Source organism: Diabrotica undecimpunctata, chromosome 8 (assembly GCF_040954645.1).
Source record: "Diabrotica undecimpunctata isolate CICGRU chromosome 8, icDiaUnde3, whole genome shotgun sequence".
Taxonomy (NCBI): Eukaryota; Metazoa; Arthropoda; class Insecta; order Coleoptera; family Chrysomelidae; genus Diabrotica; species Diabrotica undecimpunctata.
This window is the reverse complement of record NC_092810.1, coordinates 53,979,681-54,002,940: the sequence shown is the minus strand read 5'-3', so window position 1 is coordinate 54,002,940 and position 23,260 is coordinate 53,979,681. Positions and strand designations below refer to the sequence as shown.

At 31.5% G+C, this 23,260-nt stretch overlaps 1 protein-coding gene across 1 annotated transcript in view; it reads right to left on the bottom strand.

Moving 5' to 3' along the window:
- Positions 1 to 23,260, bottom strand: part of LOC140447553 (peptide transporter family 1-like) — a 184,308-nt gene that overhangs the window by 117,901 nt on the left and 43,147 nt on the right. The window lies entirely within an intron of this gene.

The following is a 23,260-nucleotide window of genomic DNA, read 5'->3' as shown; positions in this document are numbered from 1 at the left end:
TACCACTACCTACATTATCCAACTTTTACAACTTTGTTTAGATCAAGATTTCTTCGTTTTTAACAACAATTACTATAGACAACCTGATGGCTTAGCCATGGGCAGCTGTCTCTCCCCTCTATTAGCTGATGTCTTCATGGATCATTTAGAATCCACACAGATCATGAAAAACCCTGAAATATTACACTGGTTTCGCTATGTTGATGACTGTTTAGTCTTCATTTCAGGTAATTCCAATTCAGCTGAACTTTTACTTTCCAAAATCAACCAAATTCACCCCAATATCAAGTTCACCATGGAACTAGAATCTTCCAAGTCAATTAATTTTCTTGATCTAACCATCACCAGATTAAATGACCACTTCGACTTCAGTATCTATAGGAAACCTACACAGACTGACCACGTAATTCCATTTTCATCCAACCATCCCATGTCACATAAACATGCAGCTTTTCATAGTTACATCCATCGTCTAGAAAGCATTCCACTGTCAGATTTAAACTACAAAAAAGAACTAAATATACTCAGACAAATAGCAGTCAACAACGGATACGATCACAACATCATTAACAAATTCATCCACAAAAAACGCCTTAAGACCCTGCGGGAGACTGCGTTCCCCAGAGACCTTACCACCAAACCCAACTATGTTTCACTCCCTTTCTATCATGAAAGTCTTTCTGGAGATATTCGAAATCTCATCCAACGTTCGGTTGAAAACATCCATGTTTCTTTCAAAGTACCCAACAATCTGGGACAACATATTTCTAATTCCAAAGATCCTATCAATTATATGAACCGGAGTGGAGTATATAGACTTAAATGTTCAGATTGCAATGCCACCTACATAGGTAGAACATGCAGATCTCTTTCTTCACGCTCTCTAGAGCACATAAAAAGAGAAAATACTTCCACTTTCTCCCAACATCTCAAAGAACACAACCACACCCTCAATATCCCAGAAGACGTTTCACTTATCCACAATATCTCCCAAAAAAATTTCCTCAAATTAGATTTATATGAAGATCTTGAAATTCTTAAAGAAAAACAAAAAAGTCCAAATTGCGTTAATCGCCATGTTTCGTTCAATCGAGATTTTCTCCCTCTACATCGCCAACTATTCTCCTAACCCACATTCCCAATCTACTTCTATAATTAAAAATCCATATTCATTATTAGTTTATCATCCTTCTTAGTTAATTCTAATAACTTTTCTTCCAATACACTTTACTCTCCATTTATCACACTCTTTACTTTTCAAACCAAATTTCATTTCTTAACCACTATAACCAATACTTTACATTCCTCTATTTCGTCATTTCCAAATTCAGATCAGATCACCCGTCATCCCCCACCCCTTCCCGACTATTAAATTCTTATTTTACTTCTCCACACAATTCCCTCAGGGTTTGGCTTCGGTTCTCTGGGGACCTCAGCCTTCCGTAGTCTATCCGTTTATCAAAATTCTCTCAAATAACACCTTAATTTTTTATCCTCTTTACTCAAACTGAACAGAGCCACCAACAACAATTTCAGTTTACTAATATATTCAATATAGACCAATAGTTCATTCAACCTACCAACTTATAACTTAATCTTTTATTTTCCTTATGTACCTAGTGTTGCTTTATAACAGATAGGGCCTTTTCTCAAGTTATAAGTTGAGTACTTTATGACCAGCACATTATAAAACCACTTCCAACCATCAATTTTTGTCCATTTCAGATACCTGTCAACACCCAAAATATAATTACATCACTCAGTTTGTTAACACCCAATCAGATATTACATTTATGAACTTGCAACTCAAGAAATTCTACATTTTCCAGGTACCAAATGTTGTTTTTTGACATACAGGGCCTAATATAATTGAGTTATAAGTCAATTTTTACATCTGTCTTATACTACAATAGTTTTATTCCATTCATTGAATAATATTCTCACATATCAAACATATTAATTCCTATACTTTTCAAGAACCCAACTGTCCACCTGTGTCTAGTTTCCATTTTCCAGGTACCAGATGTTATTAAAACATAAAGGGCCTTATATTAGAATCTTTTCATCACACCACTTGACACTGTATAGTTGGTTGCCTAACTTTAATCACATAATTTTCTCACCATAACTTTATCTTACATACATAATTTACAACAATAACATTGATGGTTGATACTGTTATAATTTTATTTTATTTCAATTTTTCACAATTTTTAAATAACGTTGGCTTTTGTCTTAAATAGACACATATAGTTACACTGACTGCTCTGTCACAACTTCCGTCATAACCTGCCAAGATTGTCATTTTAATCAGTTGCTTTATTGAAGTCCTCGTAGACATACCGTCTCAGGACTTGCAACTTATTGCAGAGTCATATGTCGCCATGTTACCAATCCAACGGTAACTTTACCATCTAAATTGTAAAACAGACATTATGTAAACTAAATTTCAATTAACAATTTTTAAAGGGTTTGTAACCCCATATTTAGTGGCTACATCCATGTATTAACTTGTAAGTATTAACCACATTTTACACTAACCTTAGTCAAAACTTAAATTATTTCAATTCTTTTTAATTAAGTGGTTAAATACTTTTAGGGTACTGATGATGGAATACTTATTCCGAAAACGTTTTGCCAATTTAACATAGCCCAACTGGGTTTTTTATATACCTTTTTATACAAAGGATTTTATTCAAAATTTTTAATATATGGTATACAGCCAAACACAGGAACTTAGTTTCCTTGTGGATTTTAATTTGACGGTATGGTCAACTTGGCTCCCCAGTACATGCGCTTAGCCACTAAAAGATGCACTTTGAAGCTGGATATTTGGTTCATCTCCCAATGTATAAATAACCAGGTCTTCCCTACTTTTTGTAAGATAAAAACTCCAGGAAATGTTCCAGTCAACCTAAAGAACACCTTCCAACGGAAAATTTTGAAAAAGGAGATTTGTAACCATTATGGAAAGCTCAACTACATTGATTGTAAACTTAAGGTAACATATGACTCTCTACTTGATTGCATGGGCTTTGACAATTTAAATAATTTTTTGAATGATGTTCAGGACAGATTGGACAATGTAACTTTTACCAAATTCAATAAACTTAAATCTAAATTAAATAATCTTATCAAAAATAAACCTAATTCATCAAATAGTAACAGTAACAACAACAGTAAATTCTCTAATTTTTCTTTTCACCCAAGATTAAAAAATCTCTCTTCAGTTACCTTCGACAACAATGAACTTCATCTTCTAAACCTAGGTCTCAAATACTCCATCCCCCGTAAGGTTTCTGAAAAAGACCTTCAGAGTCTCTCCATTGAGCTAGATATTATCATCCAAAACCTCTCAGTCCCGTTAAATCAAAAAACTTCTATCAGAAACTCTTGCTTCAATACCATCAACAAATTTAAAAACAAAAATTATCCTTCTAATTCTTCAACAGTACTTAATACCAACACACCCTCATCTTCCAACTTTTCTTCCAACACACAAAATCTTCATTTAACACCCAATTTTCATTCAACACCCAATTTTCATCAACTGTCTCAAAATAAACGCAATGAACACCTCAAGACTCTTCATTCCATCAAGAAGAAAATCAGATCCAATAATTTAATCATCAGCAAAGCTGACAAAGGTAACTGTCTAGTGATTTTAGATCAAACATCATATAACAATAAAGTTTCTACTTTCCTTGATAATAATAACTTCACTTTACTTGCAACAGACCCCTCTAAAAAGTTTATAAACAAATTAAAAGATAACATTAAAAATTTCACAGACTTCTTCTCTGAACATTTTGCACCATATTATAAAATCCCAAGTAACCCTTTGACACCCAGACTGTATGGTTTACCTAAGATACACAAGGAGGGCATTCCCATTCGTCCAGTTGTTAGTTTCATAAACACTCCAGTTTCCATCCTATCAAAATTTATATTGAATCTAATTAATAATTTGACGAACTTCACCCCTCGATTCTCAGTCAAAAATACTAGTCATCTAGTCAATAATTTACAACACATCAATCTTCACCCCAACATCACTATGCTTTCATTTGATGTTAGCAATCTATTCACCTCTGTCCCCAAACTAGAAACAATTAATCTGGTTCATTCACTTCTAAGAGCCAACTCCATTACCTCATCTACCACTACCTACATTATCCAACTTTTACAACTTTGTTTAGATCAAGATTTCTTCGTTTTTAACAACAATTACTATAGACAACCTGATGGCTTAGCCATGGGCAGCTGTCTCTCCCCTCTATTAGCTGATGTCTTCATGGATCATTTAGAATCCACACAGATCATGAAAAACCCTGAAATATTACACTGGTTTCGCTATGTTGATGACTGTTTAGTCTTCATTTCAGGTAATTCCAATTCAGCTGAACTTTTACTTTCCAAAATCAACCAAATTCACCCCAATATCAAGTTCACCATGGAACTAGAATCTTCCAAGTCAATTAATTTTCTTGATCTAACCATCACCAGATTAAATGACCACTTCGACTTCAGTATCTATAGGAAACCTACACAGACTGACCACGTAATTCCATTTTCATCCAACCATCCCATGTCACATAAACATGCAGCTTTTCATAGTTACATCCATCGTCTAGAAAGCATTCCACTGTCAGATTTAAACTACAAAAAAGAACTAAATATACTCAGACAAATAGCAGTCAACAACGGATACGATCACAACATCATTAACAAATTCATCCACAAAAAACGCCTTAAGACCCTGCGGGAGACTGCGTTCCCCAGAGACCTTACCACCAAACCCAACTATGTTTCACTCCCTTTCTATCATGAAAGTCTTTCTGGAGATATTCGAAATCTCATCCAACGTTCGGTTGAAAACATCCATGTTTCTTTCAAAGTACCCAACAATCTGGGACAACATATTTCTAATTCCAAAGATCCTATCAATTATATGAACCGGAGTGGAGTATATAGACTTAAATGTTCAGATTGCAATGCCACCTACATAGGTAGAACATGCAGATCTCTTTCTTCACGCTCTCTAGAGCACATAAAAAGAGAAAATACTTCCACTTTCTCCCAACATCTCAAAGAACACAACCACACCCTCAATATCCCAGAAGACGTTTCACTTATCCACAATATCTCCCAAAAAAATTTCCTCAAATTAGATTTATATGAAGATCTTGAAATTCTTAAAGAAAAACAAAAAAGTCCAAATTGCGTTAATCGCCATGTTTCGTTCAATCGAGATTTTCTCCCTCTACATCGCCAACTATTCTCCTAACCCACATTCCCAATCTACTTCTATAATTAAAAATCCATATTCATTATTAGTTTATCATCCTTCTTAGTTAATTCTAATAACTTTTCTTCCAATACACTTTACTCTCCATTTATCACACTCTTTACTTTTCAAACCAAATTTCATTTCTTAACCACTATAACCAATACTTTACATTCCTCTATTTCGTCATTTCCAAATTCAGATCAGATCACCCGTCATCCCCCACCCCTTCCCGACTATTAAATTCTTATTTTACTTCTCCACACAATTCCCTCAGGGTTTGGCTTCGGTTCTCTGGGGACCTCAGCCTTCCGTAGTCTATCCGTTTATCAAAATTCTCTCAAATAACACCTTAATTTTTTATCCTCTTTACTCAAACTGAACAGAGCCACCAACAACAATTTCAGTTTACTAATATATTCAATATAGACCAATAGTTCATTCAACCTACCAACTTATAACTTAATCTTTTATTTTCCTTATGTACCTAGTGTTGCTTTATAACAGATAGGGCCTTTTCTCAAGTTATAAGTTGAGTACTTTATGACCAGCACATTATAAAACCACTTCCAACCATCAATTTTTGTCCATTTCAGATACCTGTCAACACCCAAAATATAATTACATCACTCAGTTTGTTAACACCCAATCAGATATTACATTTATGAACTTGCAACTCAAGAAATTCTACATTTTCCAGGTACCAAATGTTGTTTTTTGACATACAGGGCCTAATATAATTGAGTTATAAGTCAATTTTTACATCTGTCTTATACTACAATAGTTTTATTCCATTCATTGAATAATATTCTCACATATCAAACATATTAATTCCTATACTTTTCAAGAACCCAACTGTCCACCTGTGTCTAGTTTCCATTTTCCAGGTACCAGATGTTATTAAAACATAAAGGGCCTTATATTAGAATCTTTTCATCACACCACTTGACACTGTATAGTTGGTTGCCTAACTTTAATCACATAATTTTCTCACCATAACTTTATCTTACATACATAATTTACAACAATAACATTGATGGTTGATACTGTTATAATTTTATTTTATTTCAATTTTTCACAATTTTTAAATAACGTTGGCTTTTGTCTTAAATAGACACATATAGTTACACTGACTGCTCTGTCACAACTTCCGTCATAACCTGCCAAGATTGTCATTTTAATCAGTTGCTTTATTGAAGTCCTCGTAGACATACCGTCTCAGGACTTGCAACTTATTGCAGAGTCATATGTCGCCATGTTACCAATCCAACGGTAACTTTACCATCTAAATTGTAAAACAGACATTATGTAAACTAAATTTCAATTAACAATTTTTAAAGGGTTTGTAACCCCATATTTAGTGGCTACATCCATGTATTAACTTGTAAGTATTAACCACATTTTACACTAACCTTAGTCAAAACTTAAATTATTTCAATTCTTTTTAATTAAGTGGTTAAATACTTTTAGGGTACTGATGATGGAATACTTATTCCGAAAACGTTTTGCCAATTTAACATAGCCCAACTGGGTTTTTTATATACCTTTTTATACAAAGGATTTTATTCAAAATATTTATAAATAGACATTTTATTGTTATTTATTTTACTTCATAGGTTAAGCATTTTACATAATAAACAATTAATTTTTAACGTTTTTTAGACGCGGTAGTTTCTAAGGGTTAAAAATTTGTATTAAAGTACAAATTATCATATGTTTTATTACATAAAACGCTGCATATGTGTTTTCCTGTTTTTCAGGGGTAGTTTTAACCCATGTAAAACAAAAAGTACACTTCGCCCATATATAACTTTTGCAAAGGAGGGTAAAACAAGCTTAAATCCAAATTTTTAGCAAAATCTATGCAGTCCGACAGTATTGGGAGGTAAGGTCCTATTTTCCAACTATAAGGACTACGATATGTGACATGTCGCCAAAGTGGAAGAATCACAGAGAGGATTATTATTTTGGCCAGATAATTACAAGTGGTTTTATTAACTGTAATTTTATTGGTCTTCCGATGGAAGATCTTCCGCAAAAGCAGCGTATCTTCCAATCGGGATCAAGCTAGTCTTAATCTTGATACTCTTATGACCTATTTGGCTGAGTAGCCATTTTAGGAAACTTCTGCGTTTTTATTTCTCACCCATCTGAAAACCTCATCGAAATACGAAGACTTCACTACAAAGAAGGTTCTACAGCTTTATAAGTGTTTAAATAAACACGAGGTATCACGACTTCGATATTGTCAAACAATAGAAAGTGTAGGAACGTGGCGTTTGTGACAATTCAACTATCGTTTGTTGAGATAAAGAAAAACCTGGAAATGGACTTGTAATTATCTAACAAAAGCCATCGAGCAGCTTAAGGAGAAAACTCACTGGTCAGGGAGATATTAATCTTCAAAAAAGATAAAAGTTAGATCGTTTTAAAACTATTTCAGAACGTGTCAAACTGCCGCAGTGTTCCAATAGACCACCGATGGTTAGGAGTAAATAGAAGTCCGAGCGGACTTAGAATTACTCCTCAATCGGTAGACGAGCTAAAGCAACACTTCGTCGTCAAACCATTCGTTGAAAATAAATAAAGGTTTCTATGGGACTTACGCCCTTCGCTATTAAGCGTGACTGCGAGGATACATAACTTTCTAAGCAGAGGATAGAATCGAAAAACCTTCGTTCCTCCTAAGAGCAGCGATCAGACACCATCCTGGAACTCCAGACAATATGGAGGATGAACCGACCATACGACAGGCAATGCAACTGGATATTTGATCAGAATCAGATCAGATCAGAAGAATTCTTCTCCTATTCTTCTTCTTCTTAAGGTGCCATGCATTTCTGCGTAGGCGTCCACCGTACATCGTCTTGTCAGGTGAGATGTTAAATATTCTGGATTAAATAATTCTGTTTTTAGCAGCATTGCGAAGCATTTCATAGCTGTGGATTCCTGTCCATTGTCGAATATTGCGCAGCCATGACATTTTTTTACGTCCGAGACCTCTCCTATAAAAAAATAAAAAAAAATCTCCCGTTTTCTGGCAACATAATCATAAGACGTGAATTACATATCATTATTTACTGAATAGTTTCGTCGATACTTACATCTACGGTGCGAAAAATTATTTGGAGAAGCTATTTTTAGTCTTTTGAGTTCTATTAATAAAATTTTTTTCGCCACTCTCCTTCGAAAGTAAAAACATTGAGGAAATATTATTTTAACTGTTTGATCCGACGTCGTTAGATGTATCATACCTTATACAGTACCTCAAGTATTTGAGATGATAAGACAGCTATCGATTTAGATCTTGACATTCACGTGTAATAATGCTGGAAACATCACTGATATGTTGACATATTGGCGTTGGGTGGACTGCAACCACCGACCGACATTCAGAAAGTCAGAATCTGGTGGAATAATTTATGGAGGAATATTTGCCAACGATATAAATAACTTACCAAGGATTGACTGAGATATTAGAGTAATTATTTAGAAATAATGATACGTATTATTGACATACAAAGATTTACAAGTTAATCAAGTTATCTTACGAGAAAGACGAGGAGAAAACAAAATAATTTATTTAAAAAAAACTAAATGGTCACTGGGAAGCTATGAAGAGATTTTGCATGGTACACAATTATAATTTTGTAAAGAAATATTGAATTACGACCCTTTACCGAAGATTCAAATAATAATCAAGAATGCTATACAACTTTTCCAAAAGTCTTTAATGAAACTAAGGAGAAAAGAAAACAACTGCCTATCATAATGTTTTTCTAGTAGAAAAATGTCGTCTAAATTACCCGGCGATATAATATATTGATCTCTTGTGAACACCAAACTTTTCAGGGTAACAGATTCATTCAGATTCGAAGGCTCACTATTTACAAGTATGTTCAAATTACTTCTAGAAGCGATAATAAGAAATAGTAATTTAGAAAGAAATGCAATTTAATGCTTCTGGCTAAGACAAAGATCAAATTAATGGCGATAAAATGTATGAATTTAGGGTCACTGAGTTAAATTATTTGGGAGTTATTTTAACAGAGAACGGCTACGAGAAGAATGAGATAAGCGCAAAACTGGAAAAGGGCAACAGAAGATATGGACGTCTGAGAAGTCTATTAAGTTTTTATCGATAAAAACAAAGCTTAAAATATACTGAACAGTAATAAGACCTACTACTACATATGGATGCGATACGAGGACGTTTAATAAAAATGAAGGGAACAAGGGAAATGAAGCATTTTGAGAGAAATAAAAAATGAGAAAGGATGAAGAAGAAGAATCGACCACGAAGTATATGAGCGGTACAGGAGTATTGTATTACGACATATGTCAAGGCAAAAAGAATGAAGTGGCGGGGCATAAACAAAGAATGCTAGCGGGAAGACGGCCGAAGATGGCTTTACATAGGACTCTCATAGGAAGTAGAAAGAGAGGAAGATCTCGGGAAAGATGAATAGAAAAGGTTGAGAGTGAATTAAAGGAAGTAGGTGACTTCTAGACTAGAACAGAAAAGAATAAGATAAAGAGATATCGTCAATAATTTGATTGAAAAATGACATAAAATATTTCAAAAATGCATCTTTTTGCCCTAGGTCTACCAGGCCAATTGTGCACTGTAAATAAATAAATATTCCATGCAATATTGCTTTTAATAATTCAGACATAATACACCTTTATCAATTGAATACCTTTTTTATCCGATATTACAATACTCTTACATTATAAGAGGATTTTCAAACTTCAGAGTATACTAAAATAAAGCAATTGAGAAATGTGTGTATATATTTTTTACGCAAAAAAACTTGTTAATCGAGAAAAATATTTCATCAGATATTTCTTAACATCTCTCATCTTAAAAGATATTTGTAACAGCATGACAGATAAGATTAGCCTTTTCTAATTTGGTAATATAATTGATTACAATCATAAAAATGAAATAATATGTTTTAAATTGTACCGGTTGTATTTTTCTGATTGCTCTATTTAGATTATACAGTGTATTTCGAAAGTTTTTCCGTCAACAATGTTTTGCACTATACGACTGTTTATAGCGTTTATGATATTTCATTTCATTTTGAAGTACATTTTCATAGTGTTTGATGAGAAATAATGACGTACTTATGGAAAATGGCGGATGAGCTCCACTTTGTACAATAATGTTAAATGGGATCAGAAAATTTTAAGCGTGTAGATTACGTATAATTACTTGCCATATAATCCTATTCCAACTAATTTTACGAAATGATTAACGTCATTTTGTAAAATTATTTTTATTACAAAACCTCCCATTAAAACTATAAACTATTTTTATATACCGCTTGGGTGCGTTATCGAAAATTTATTAATTTATGATTAAGGAAAAAACAGTTTGTTTCTTTCAAAAACGGTTTGGGGACAGTAGAGGCACTTTTTTGCATGTAGTTATTGGTGCAAAAATACTATGACCAGAAGAGGGATGACTTTATTTGCTTTATCGGTTACCAGCAGGTGAGTTTGAGATTTGATAAGGACAGGACTGTTGTTTCGAAATGCTATATGTAGATATCAGCTATTACGGAGAAATGGGAGGATCCCAATGAGGCACATTTGATATGACAGTATGAATGATTTTATAATGAAAAGTATGTGTTAGACATGCAGAGTTTTATAAGAGATACTGTGTAAAGTCCCATGTGGGTCTTAATGTTTAGAGTCCAAGATGGAAATGGTTTTATCAATAGGAATGTTGGTGAATAAAGAAACAATGTTAAAACTAACTAGTATATCTGAGGGTAAAATAGAAAATTTTTTCAGAAGATCAATGAAATGGAAAGAATTTTTGACGAAGGACGAGGCATTTTCGGCAAATCGTTGTAAGGATAAGGCAAGATGTTTTGCCAATTTCTGAGTGGGCAGTTGTATGCACTGACGATGGATCTTAGGGGGACATTAGGCTTATGGTTTTTTGGCAGGCCGTATATTCTTGGAATTTGGGATGATTTTTTTAAGGGATAAGAAATTTTTTAATGTCTGGATGTAGAGTGGACTTATTTATGATGAATTTGGTCATTTAGAGCAGATATTTTGGACTTTATTATATCTTTTTCTTCTTATAGTGCCTATCCGTTTTGGATGTTGGTGACTATCACGGCAATCTGTATTTTACAAACTAATGGTCTGAAAATATTTGTGGTTGTTGCGTTGAACCACGTACATAGATTGTTCAACCAGGAAATCGTTCGCCTTCCTCGTTTACTTCTACTTTTCCTTGTAGAATTTACCCTTTATTGTATAATGAGAGTTAATTTCCTTTTTGATATTCATGTCGTGGTTTGAGTGATATTTTAAATATATGTTGGTCTAGATTGGTTTTCTGTAAACTTTGTTAAATATCCTGCGTGATTAAGATATCCACAAAAGTTAGAAAGTTGTAGTTTTCTTTTCCATGATTTTATTACTTGTTAAATTAAGAATGCACCTTATTCTAAGACTAACCAGAATTTTATATTTATCCTAATCTGTTACTTTACTGTCCTAGGTATTTTGAATAACTGATAACTGAAATAATTTATATATTTATCACTATCACATAACTTCAAGTTATAATAGCGACAAAAATAAACGAACGAATATCTCTGCAAGAGAAACAGCAAGGATTTCGGACAGGAAGATCACGCACGGATGCAGTTTTTGTAATAAGACAAATAAAAGAAAAGTCGCTGGAATACAACAAACCCGAATATATGTGTCTGCTAGATTTGAAGAAAACATTTGATATAGTGAGAATTCGGGACGCGATACATTTATTATTGTGAAAAATTTATATCACTGGATTTAGTAAAAACCATTGAGAATATATATATAAAGATAACACAGCTGTGGTAAGATGTAAAGGAAAACTATCACAACCTATCAAATATGAAACTGGCATTAGACAAGGAGATTGGCTGAGCTCATTAATATTTAATCTGATAATGGATGAAATCACAAAGAAAGTTTAAAAAAGAAGAGGATATAGAATGGAAGAAAAGGAAATAAGGATAATATGCTACGCACACGACGCCATAATAACAGCCGAAAATGAGGATAACCTACAAAGATTAATTAAAGAATTCGAAGATACGGCGCTCATATACAACATGGAGATCTCAACAGAGAAAACTAATGCGATAGTGATATCAGCGGAACCGATACGATGTAAACTAGTCGTAAATGACAAAATAATAGAACAAGTGATGAAAACTGAATACTTGGGAATAAAACTGTCAAGCTACGGAAACGTGGAAGAAGAAGTACAAAAACAAGTGAACATGGCAAACAGAGCAGCAGGATGTCTCAACAACACAATCTGGAGAAACAAATACCTCACAACGGAAACGAAAACCAGGATATATAAATCAACAATAAGACCGATAACGACGTACGCAGCGAAAACAAGAGCAGATACGGCGAAAACACAAAGACTACTGGAAACATCAGAAATGAAAGTCTTACGAAAAATAACAAGTCAAACTCTAAGAGACAGAGTAAGAAGTGAGGAGAGGAAATACGAGCGAGATGTGGTATAGAGGAAATAAACGCGTGGACCAAAAGAAGAAAAGTGGAATGGAATCAACACATCGAAAGAATAACAGAAAATAGAATAGTACGAATAGTAAGAGACAAATCGCCAAATAGAAGAAGATCATTGGGACGACCGAGGAAAAGATGGTCAGACAACGTCAATTGAGGCTAAAAACCGAAGTAAAACAGGCATTAAGCCTATTTATAAAGTAGAAAAAAGAAGAAGACATAACTTCAAAAGGTTTGGTGCATTTGAGCCTGCAAACTAGGTATTAATTATATAACAGTTCTTACATTTCCCTGTTATGGTTGTGGAATCGATTTTCGTGACCCTAAGCAATCTTCTTTAATTGTTGCTATACGAAGTTCTCAGTGTAGGTCTTTGTTGCGAATATACCACGGAGCGTTAACTATGTTTCTCAGTATTTGGTTTTGGACTCTTTAAAGGCAAGAATAGTTACTCTCATTTACAGTTTCATAACTGCAAACTATAGTACCATACTGGTTCGAGCACTTCTTTGTAAACTACTACTTTGTTCCTGAATGTAAGTTGTGAGCTTCTACCTAATAAACAATATAACTTTTAAAAGGAAAGACAGTTAAGATTTGATTTCACGTACAGTGCATTTGTGTATCCGCTCATACGTATTTTAGCCTAAAAGGAATCTTCGGAGGGGCGATTCAGAAACGCTCTGAACGTGAAAAAAATCTTCCCTATCGTAGTAGAAGCAACACTAAAATGGCTTCGATATGGACGCAATAGCGACAAAATACTTTTATTTCGGTATACTCTTTATGAGTACTAGAAACCAATTCGCTAAGGATTTTTGCTTAGTTGAGGAGACATGATGTGGAATGAAATTTTAGATTCCCCATGTCTCTAATTACATCTGTATTAACGTCTGTTTTGCCTTGCAATTCTTAGAAGGCACAGATTAAAGCAGAAATCTGAATTTGGTTTCGACAATTAGAAATCCTCAGATTTCGTTTCGTGATTTATTATAACTTTTTTTTCTTTTTTTCTCTCCGGTCCAGTTAGTACTCGTATTTCAATATTCGCTGAAAACTGTGAGAATTGTATTTTAGTCATTGCGTGTTAACAGTTATGGTTGCACAATTCTAAAAATACCGATATTTATCTTTATGTAACTAGTAGAGCTATAACGGAAGACTGTAAAGATATCAAAGTTGCGTCTTATAATTGGAAATATGAAGGCATTGAAAGCGATTTCAAAAATACCTCTTTTGATACTGCTATAAATAATTGGATATGTATAGATGATTTCAATTGGTTGAATTAGAAACATTCACCAAACTGGAAGGAAATTGATGAATATAACTTCTTGTATTTCAGTTTTAGAAGAATGGGAAAGAACCTGCTTAAATATTAAAACATACATAGGAGGTACAAGAACTTCGGAGTCATGGAAAGTACTGAGAGGATTGAAGCAAAACTCAAAAGAAAAAATTAAATTAAATACAATGGATATTTCAGAAAGCCATAAATGGAGAACAGCTCCCAAAGGAATGGACGCAGTCATATATGACATCTATATTTAAGAAAGGAGATAGAAAACGATGCGAAAACTACAGAGGAATAAGCGTAATATCATCAATAGGAAGAGTATATGGGAAGATACTGCGAGAAAAGATAGAGCAAGCGATAAAAGGCAAAATCGGGTAGGATCAGGGAGGCTTCACGGCAGGAAGATCATCCATAGACCACATATATACATTGGAACAACTGTTGGAAAACAAAAAAGCAAAAAATAGAGATATATATTTGGCATTTGTGGACCTGAGAAAGGCGTATGACTCTGTACCAAGGTCAGAACTATGGGAGGCAATGTACAAATCAGAAATACAGACGGAACTCATAGAAGCTACACAAGCTCTGTATAAAGAAAATAAAGTGTCCATTAAAATGAGAACAAGAATCATATGAGACTTCACCACAATTAAGGGCTCCTGCAGGGTTGTTTCACATCTCCAACCCTTTTCAAAATATACTTAGAGAAAGCCTTGACTACATGGAAAAGAAAATGCGAAGGCATGGGAGTATCGGTACGGAACGAATATGATGAAGAAACTACAAGAAGAATATACCAAGGCTGGCCTAGATATTAACCTCGCGAAAACAGAGTACCTATCTACAAGTAAAGAAGACATAGAAGATCTACAGATTGATGACAACGTAACAATCAAAGGAAAGGGTAAATTTAAATACTTGGGGTTTACAATCACGAAAAAAGCAACAACAGAGGAAGAAATTACACAAAGATTAGGACAAACAAGAACAGCAATCCGACAACTTAACACCTAGATAACACCTGGGATAGATACCTAAATATGAAGACAAAAACACAGATTTATAAAACATTAGTGCGAAGTATTATGACATATGGGTGATATGGGGCTGAAAATTGGATCATAAGCAAGGAAAACAGCAGTAAGATAGTAGCAACAGAGATGGAATGCCTGCGAAGATGCTACAGAGTAATAAGAATGGATAGGAGAAGTAATGACGAAATAAAGCAAAGAATATCAATAGAAACAGACATACTAATATATATAGAACAAAAAAGACTTAATTGGTATGGACATGTAAGAAGAACTAGCGAGAGCAGATGGATAAAGAGAATAACCGAATGGAGCCCCATAGGAAGGATGAAAAGAAGACGACTTCGAAAATCCTGGAGAACCGAAGTAGACGACGCCATGAGTAAGAGAGGCCTAAACGATGGAGAATGGGACAACAGAGAGAGATGGAAACGGTTGAGCGAGGGAAGGCAGTGAATACTGTAGAATCCCTGAATATATATATATATATATATATATATATATATATATATATATATATATATATATATATATATATATATTGTTATGATGTGTTTTTTGTTTGAATGATGAGCAATGAGTATTTTTAATATTATATATATATATAGGGTTTTTATCGCGGTTCTCAAAGAATTAGCTTGTAAGTACTTTTTTAAATTATCTTTATTATAACTATTATGAAACACACATATATATCTAACCTAGCCAATGTAAATTTAAAATAAACTATCTTTAAATTGATGTTCTTATAAAACTAATTAAATTCTATAGACAATGTTAAATTTAAACAAACTATCTTCAAAATTGAAATGGTTATAACACTAACTAAATTATATTAACAAAATTTTGTACCTTTCTTTCACTGAATGCCTAAATGAACTGTTTTCTACTATATATATATTCTAATCACCACTGAAAGTCTTCGTACTTCGGTTATCCTTGTTTTTGTGAAATTACTTTTTTCAATTATCAGCTTCTACCAATTTAAGATATAGTTTTCTTCACCAGCATTTCTACACCACCAACCAAACCAGCAAACAGCATTTATATTTATTCTTCTTTTCAATATACCAATATCCAATTATTATAAGTTGATTTATACTAATCTCCAACCATAATATAATTTAATTTCTTCCAATATACCTTTTTTTATCTTCAATAATTATTTGTGTATAATTATAAATGTGCATTAAATATATGCATAATTTTTAATCTTCTTTTAACTCACTATATTAAACTGCTTGACTTCTAACTAAAACTGTGAACAATTGACTTCACTAATTAATTGTGTCTATCTTCTACTAACTTTCATAATAAACTGCTTGACTTCTAACTAAAAACTTAAAAACTGCCAAAAACTTCTGAACAATTGACTTCACTAAGTAAATGTATCTATCTTCTAACTAACTTTCATGATAAAACTGCTAAAAAACTGCCATCTTGAATCCAAATCACGGGTATTTATATGTTTTTTGGATTTCTAGAACCATCTCGTAAGATATCATGTTCCAATTTGTTCTATCAAATACTTGTCTGAATTTTCTGGAACAAACCATTTCGCAAACATGGCCATCTCCGGAGATCCAGAGAATTCCATTCTTTTCTATTAATAATTTTGTTTACATTTAGGCTTTTCAGATCAGAATATATAATTAAATTAGTAACTAACACTCTAATTTAATAAAATACACATTTCAAACAATATATTATTATAATAACCCCACTTATATTCGTATTATGATTCTTAATTTGACACTTGGAGTATGTATAGTTGGTTGCCTAGGCACATGGCTCACTTAAATCTATTATTTTACAATTTATTATATTTTTCTATTATATTTTTACAATTATTATATGCTAATTTCTTAAAATGCCCTCACATAAATATATTTTTATAAAATTCTCTAGTATATAACTTATTTAAAATAATCAAATACTTTTTAATATCTAATATTATGTAGTATATAACTTATAAATTATTTTCTATAAACCCCAATCGTCACAATACCCCAAAAATAATATTTAAAATAAATAATTTACTTATTATTTTTTTAAATATTAATTTTCTCATACCTTATTAAATTTAATAAATTAATAATTCAATTTTTTTTTATTTAAAATGTGTTAAATACATCCCTGTTCGCTGTCTATATCAAAGCATAGAACAACGGATCACAGTTCGGCTATTCTATGGTCAAACTGTCATGTCAAATGAAACAATGGATGCGATATCAGAGAATAAAATATAACCTTAATTAAAAATATAATCTATATTGTGTTCTGTTTATTTATAGACAAAATCTAGGAATTATTTCCATTCAAAATAACTTTCATCAATATAAATTGGTAAGTTTTACACTTTTTATAAAGACATTTACACAATCAATTCTGTATCTAACCCCAAATTATGATTTTTAGGGTACCAAACAATTTACATATGTACAAAATTCAACAAGTATGATGTCAAATTTATTCACAACAAAGAAATCTACCATCTATCTATGAAATGGATCTATCAGTAAGTTTTTTTTTTTTTTTTTTTTTTTTTGAAATTCTTTTCTTTGTTTAGTTGACATATTGGGCATTGGGTAGTAATTTCTTTTGCTATACTTATGTCATTCTTTGCAAAATAATTGTCCCTAAATAGCATCCATAGCTTTCTTGAACCAATATGCATATAATTGTTATGTAAATTTTTCAATATTTTCTTTGCTAAAGTTCTAGTTATTACATATACTTCTATGCCATTTATTATTTTATAATATACCCCATCTTTCCTAAGGACTTTTTGTTTTTCACTCAAATTGATCTGATCTCTTATAATTTCTTCTTTAGAATATAATCCTGTACTTTCTACTAATTGATTTAATCCAATTTTTATTGTTCGCTGTCCTTTTTGTGGTGTATTTTCTAACCTTGATAAAGCATCTGCCACTATATTGGATTTTCCAGAAATGTATTTGATTTCAAAGCAGTATTCACTAAGTATTAGACTCCACCGATGTATTCTACTGTTTCCATATTTGTTATTTAATATAGACGTTAAAGCTTGGTGATCTGTTTCTATAGTAAATTCATTACCCAATAAATAAAATCTTAATTTTGTGACACAGTGTATTATACTTGTTAGTTCTAATTCTGAAACTGAGTAACCCTTTTCATGTGGCTTTGTTATTCTTGAAATGAATTGTATTGGGTATTCGACCCCATCATGTATTTGTAATAATACCCCTGATAATCTCTCTATTGATGCATCTGTTCTTAATATGAATGGCTGTGTATAGTCAGGATAGTATATTTTCAAATTTGACAGAAAAATGTTTTTAATTTCTTGGAATGCTAGTTCTCTTCTCTGATCCCATCTCCATTTTACACCTTTTCTCAGTAGTTCAAGTAATGGAATTTCTTTTATACTTAGATCTGGTATCATCCTTTTATAATAATTAATTATTCCAATAAATCCTCTTAAAGTTCTTAAATTGTGTGGTGTTTTATATTCCTGAATGACTTGTGTCCGTTCTGGATCCATTTCGATTCCCTTAGTGTTAAGTTTATAACCTAGATATATGACTTCTTTTTGAAAAAATGTACATTTTTCTTGATTTATTTTTAGTCCAACTTTGTCTAATCTATTTATTATAATTTTTAGGTGTTTCTCATGATCTTCAGCCGTTTTAGAAAAAATTAATATATCATCAATGTAGTGAATTACAAAATGTTCATATTGATCCAAAATATCATGAAGACATCTACATAGAGCACTGCAAGATGATTGAAGTCCAAATGGTACTACTTTGAATTGATATACTACTCCATCTATCTGAAATCCTGTATACTGTCTACTTTTTCTTTCTAGAGGTATTAACCAGAAACTATGCTGTAAATCAATTTTAGTGAAAAATGACATTCCTGTAATTCTTCCTAATATTCCATCTATACTCATTGGTGCTTCAAATTGCTTTTCAGTAATCTTGTTAATATTCCTTGCATCCAAACATAACCTGATTTCACCTGATCTTTTTCGTACTACTACTATGGGGTTAATAAAACGTGTGTCTGCCTTCTCAATGATCCCATCTTCTAACATATTATTAATTGTTTTGTTTACTTCTTCTCTGTATTTATATGGTATTGGGTATGATTTTGTTTTAAAATCTTTTTCTTCTTTAACTTTTATACTATGGATATAATTCTGTGCAATTCTATTTTCTTTATTGACAAGTCCCTTGTGTTGCTGCAATATGGAAATGACTATTGATTTATATTCTTCAGGGCAATTTAAAACTTTTATCATATCTTCTTCTTTACAAATAAAATTATTCTTCATTATGTACTCATTATTCCTTGCTTCCAATTTTACGCACTCCGCCTCGTAGGCATCCATCTGCTTAAAATTTCCATTCCTTAAATATTCACTACAATAATTATTCTTTACATTCTTGTGGGACATTTCCCTATCATCAAAATACATTTCTTCTTCATAAACATCATTATTTTCTTTTAATAATATCCTATCAACTCTTATTCCTTCTTCTACCTCATCTTTCTGCATAAATTTAATTATTTGCCCTTCCAAAGTTACCATTTTTTCTTCAAAATCTATCTTTACTTTCTTCTTTTCCAATTCATCATTTCCCATTAATATATCAACACATAAATCCTTGACAATAAATCCTTGCATATTAATTTCTTTATTAAGAATATTAATTTTAAAATTGGCTAGTTTATCAATTTCACCCAACTTCTTATTATTTGCACCAATAATTTTAATTTTTGGAATCTTTATTATATCTGATAGTTTTAATGTATTAAAAATAAAATTCTCCGAGACTAAAGTACTTTCTGAACCAGTATCTATCATAATCTTAATCATTTTATTTTTGGCCAAAGCATTTATATAAATTAAATTAATAGATTCAATAATTTTATCTTCATCTAAAGAAATAAATTCAGAAGGTTTTTCATAATAGCAATGGCCTAACTTGTAATTCAGAAAGTTTACTGCACAAAATTTTGATTATTAGAATTGTCAGATTGTATCTGACCCCTTGAATCTAATGTCCTATGTCTTTCCCTACTATGACTTCTACTCACATTTTCCTGCCTTGTACTACTTCGTTCCCTGTCTTCGCAGCTTCTATTCCTTCGAACACAATTTACCTGTCTATTATAGTTAGGTCGCTCTGTATTTCTTCTATTGTTAAAATCTTGTTTATTATTATTAGTACTGTTATTAAAATGTTGTCTATTATAACTAGTATTGTTATTAAAATTCTGTCTATTTTGATTACTATTATTATTATTAAAATTTTGTAAACTATCAACATATCTATAATTATTATATGATTGTCTATATTGTTGATTATCATTTCTATTATATTGAAAGTTACTATTGTTTTTTCTGTTATTATTATTACTTGTCATATTGCCTCTTTGTATTCTTTGAATAAAATTAATAAAACTATCTATTGTTTGAATATTTTGTACAGTTACGGTTTGCACAACATCAGCATCAAAATGTCTAGATACATTTAAGACTGTTTTATCCTCTCTAAGTGGTGGTTCTAAATATTTTGCAACTGTTATCAATTTCAATGCATAATCTACCATATTTGATTTTAAATTTTGATTATACTTTCCAAAATATAGAATTTCTCTAAACTTGGCTTGCTCTAATTCACCCCAATAATAATTTAAAAATTTATTTTCAAATGTTTGAAAATTATCTAAATCATTCTCAATACTAGCAAACCAAGTTGCTGCATTGTCATTTAATGTCATTCTAATATAATCTTTAATATCATTAATATTATTCACAAATCTTAATTTATGTTTTAAACTATTTATGTATACTCTAGGATGCAAATTTTTTATATTACCAGAGAATTTAATCCCAGTCTCATTTGTTACATTTAAGTAAGGTCTCCCTATGTCTCTCATTTGTGAAATATCATCTATTCTCTGTTCCACATTTCTTATTTGATTACTATTTATTTGGATATTTTGTTGTATATCGTCTAATTTTTCTTCTGTGTTTCTCCTGTCTTCGTTAATTTTTACTTCTAAGTTACATTTCTGTAACTCTATTTTCTGTTCTATATCTATTTTATTATCTTGAATAATCCTCTTTACTTCTGTCCTCTCATTGTCTATCCTTTTCTTGTAGTCATTCCGTATACTTTTTATTTCATTTGCTACTTTTTTCTCTGCAGCTTCAAGTTTTTTATCCATTTGTTTTTCCATTTGTTTTACAATTTTATTATTATTATCTTCTATTTTCTTTTCTAATTTTCTATAATTCTCTTCCAATTTCTGTTCCATTTTTTTCATGTCTTCTTTGACTTCTTGTGAATTCTGTTCCATTTTTTGTTCTATTTTTTTCATGTCTTCTTTGACTTCTTTTGAATTCTCTTCCAATTTTTTTATGTCTTCTTTGACTTCTTTTGAATTCTCTTCCAATTTTTTTATGTCTTCTTTGATTTCTTTTGAATTCTCTTCTATTGTCTTGTTCATCTGCATCATTAATGACATCAAAGCTGCCATATTGACATTTTCCTCTCTTTCTGGATTCATTTCTGCAGTATCTTGTGGAACTTGAACTAAACTCTCCTCTTGTATAGGTTGTGTTTCTACTTCCACATCTTCTTCATTCTTTTTGCTTCGTGTACCTTTCTTTCCTTGAGACATTTTGAGACTTTACTTGTTCAAATATAATTAATAATAAAATCTATTATTTTTCCTTTCTACTGATAATTAATTTAATTATATGAGAGCACTTATCTTCCCAAACTAATTCTTTTAAATAGAGAGCCACCGCGTTGGGTGCCAAATTGTTATGATGTGTTTTTTGTTTGAATGATGAGCAATGAGTATTTTTAATATTATATATATATATAGGGTTTTTATCGCGGTTCTCAAAGAATTAGCTTGTAAGTACTTTTTTAAATTATCTTTATTATAACTATTATGAAACACACATATATATCTAACCTAGCCAATGTAAATTTAAAATAAACTATCTTTAAATTGATGTTCTTATAAAACTAATTAAATTCTATAGACAATGTTAAATTTAAACAAACTATCTTCAAAATTGAAATGGTTATAACACTAACTAAATTATATTAACAAAATTTTGTACCTTTCTTTCACTGAATGCCTAAATGAACTGTTTTCTACTATATATATATTCTAATCACCACTGAAAGTCTTCGTACTTCGGTTATCCTTGTTTTTGTGAAATTAATTTTTTCAATTATCAGCTTCTACCAATTTAAGATATAGTTTTCTTCACCAGCATTTCTACACCACCAACCAAACCAGCAAACAGCATTTATATTTATTCTTCTTTTCAATATACCAATATCCAATTATTATAAGTTGATTTATACTAATCTCCAACCATAATATAATTTAATTTCTTCCAATATACCTTTTTTTATCTTCAATAATTATTTGTGTATAATTATAAATGTGCATTAAATATATGCATAATTTTTAATCTTCTTTTAACTCACTATATTAAACTGCTTGACTTCTAACTAAAACTGTGAACAATTGACTTCACTAATTAATTGTGTCTATCTTCTACTAACTTTCATAATAAACTGCTTGACTTCTAACTAAAAACTTAAAAACTGCCAAAAACTTCTGAACAATTGACTTCACTAAGTAAATGTATCTATCTTCTAACTAACTTTCATGATAAAACTGCTAAAAAACTGCCATCTTGAATCCAAATCACGGGTATTTATATGTTTTTTGGATTTCTAGAACCATCTCGTAAGATATCATGTTCCAATTTGTTCTATCAAATACTTGTCTGAATTTTCTGGAACAAACCATTTCGCAAACATGGCCATCTCCGGAGATCCAGAGAATTCCATTCTTTTCTATTAATAATTTTGTTTACATTTAGGCTTTTCAGATCAGAATATATAATTAAATTAGTAACTAACACTCTAATTTAATAAAATACACATTTCAAACAATATATTATTATAATAACCCCACTTATATTCGTATTATGATTCTTAATTTGACACTTGGAGTATGTATAGTTGGTTGCCTAGGCACATG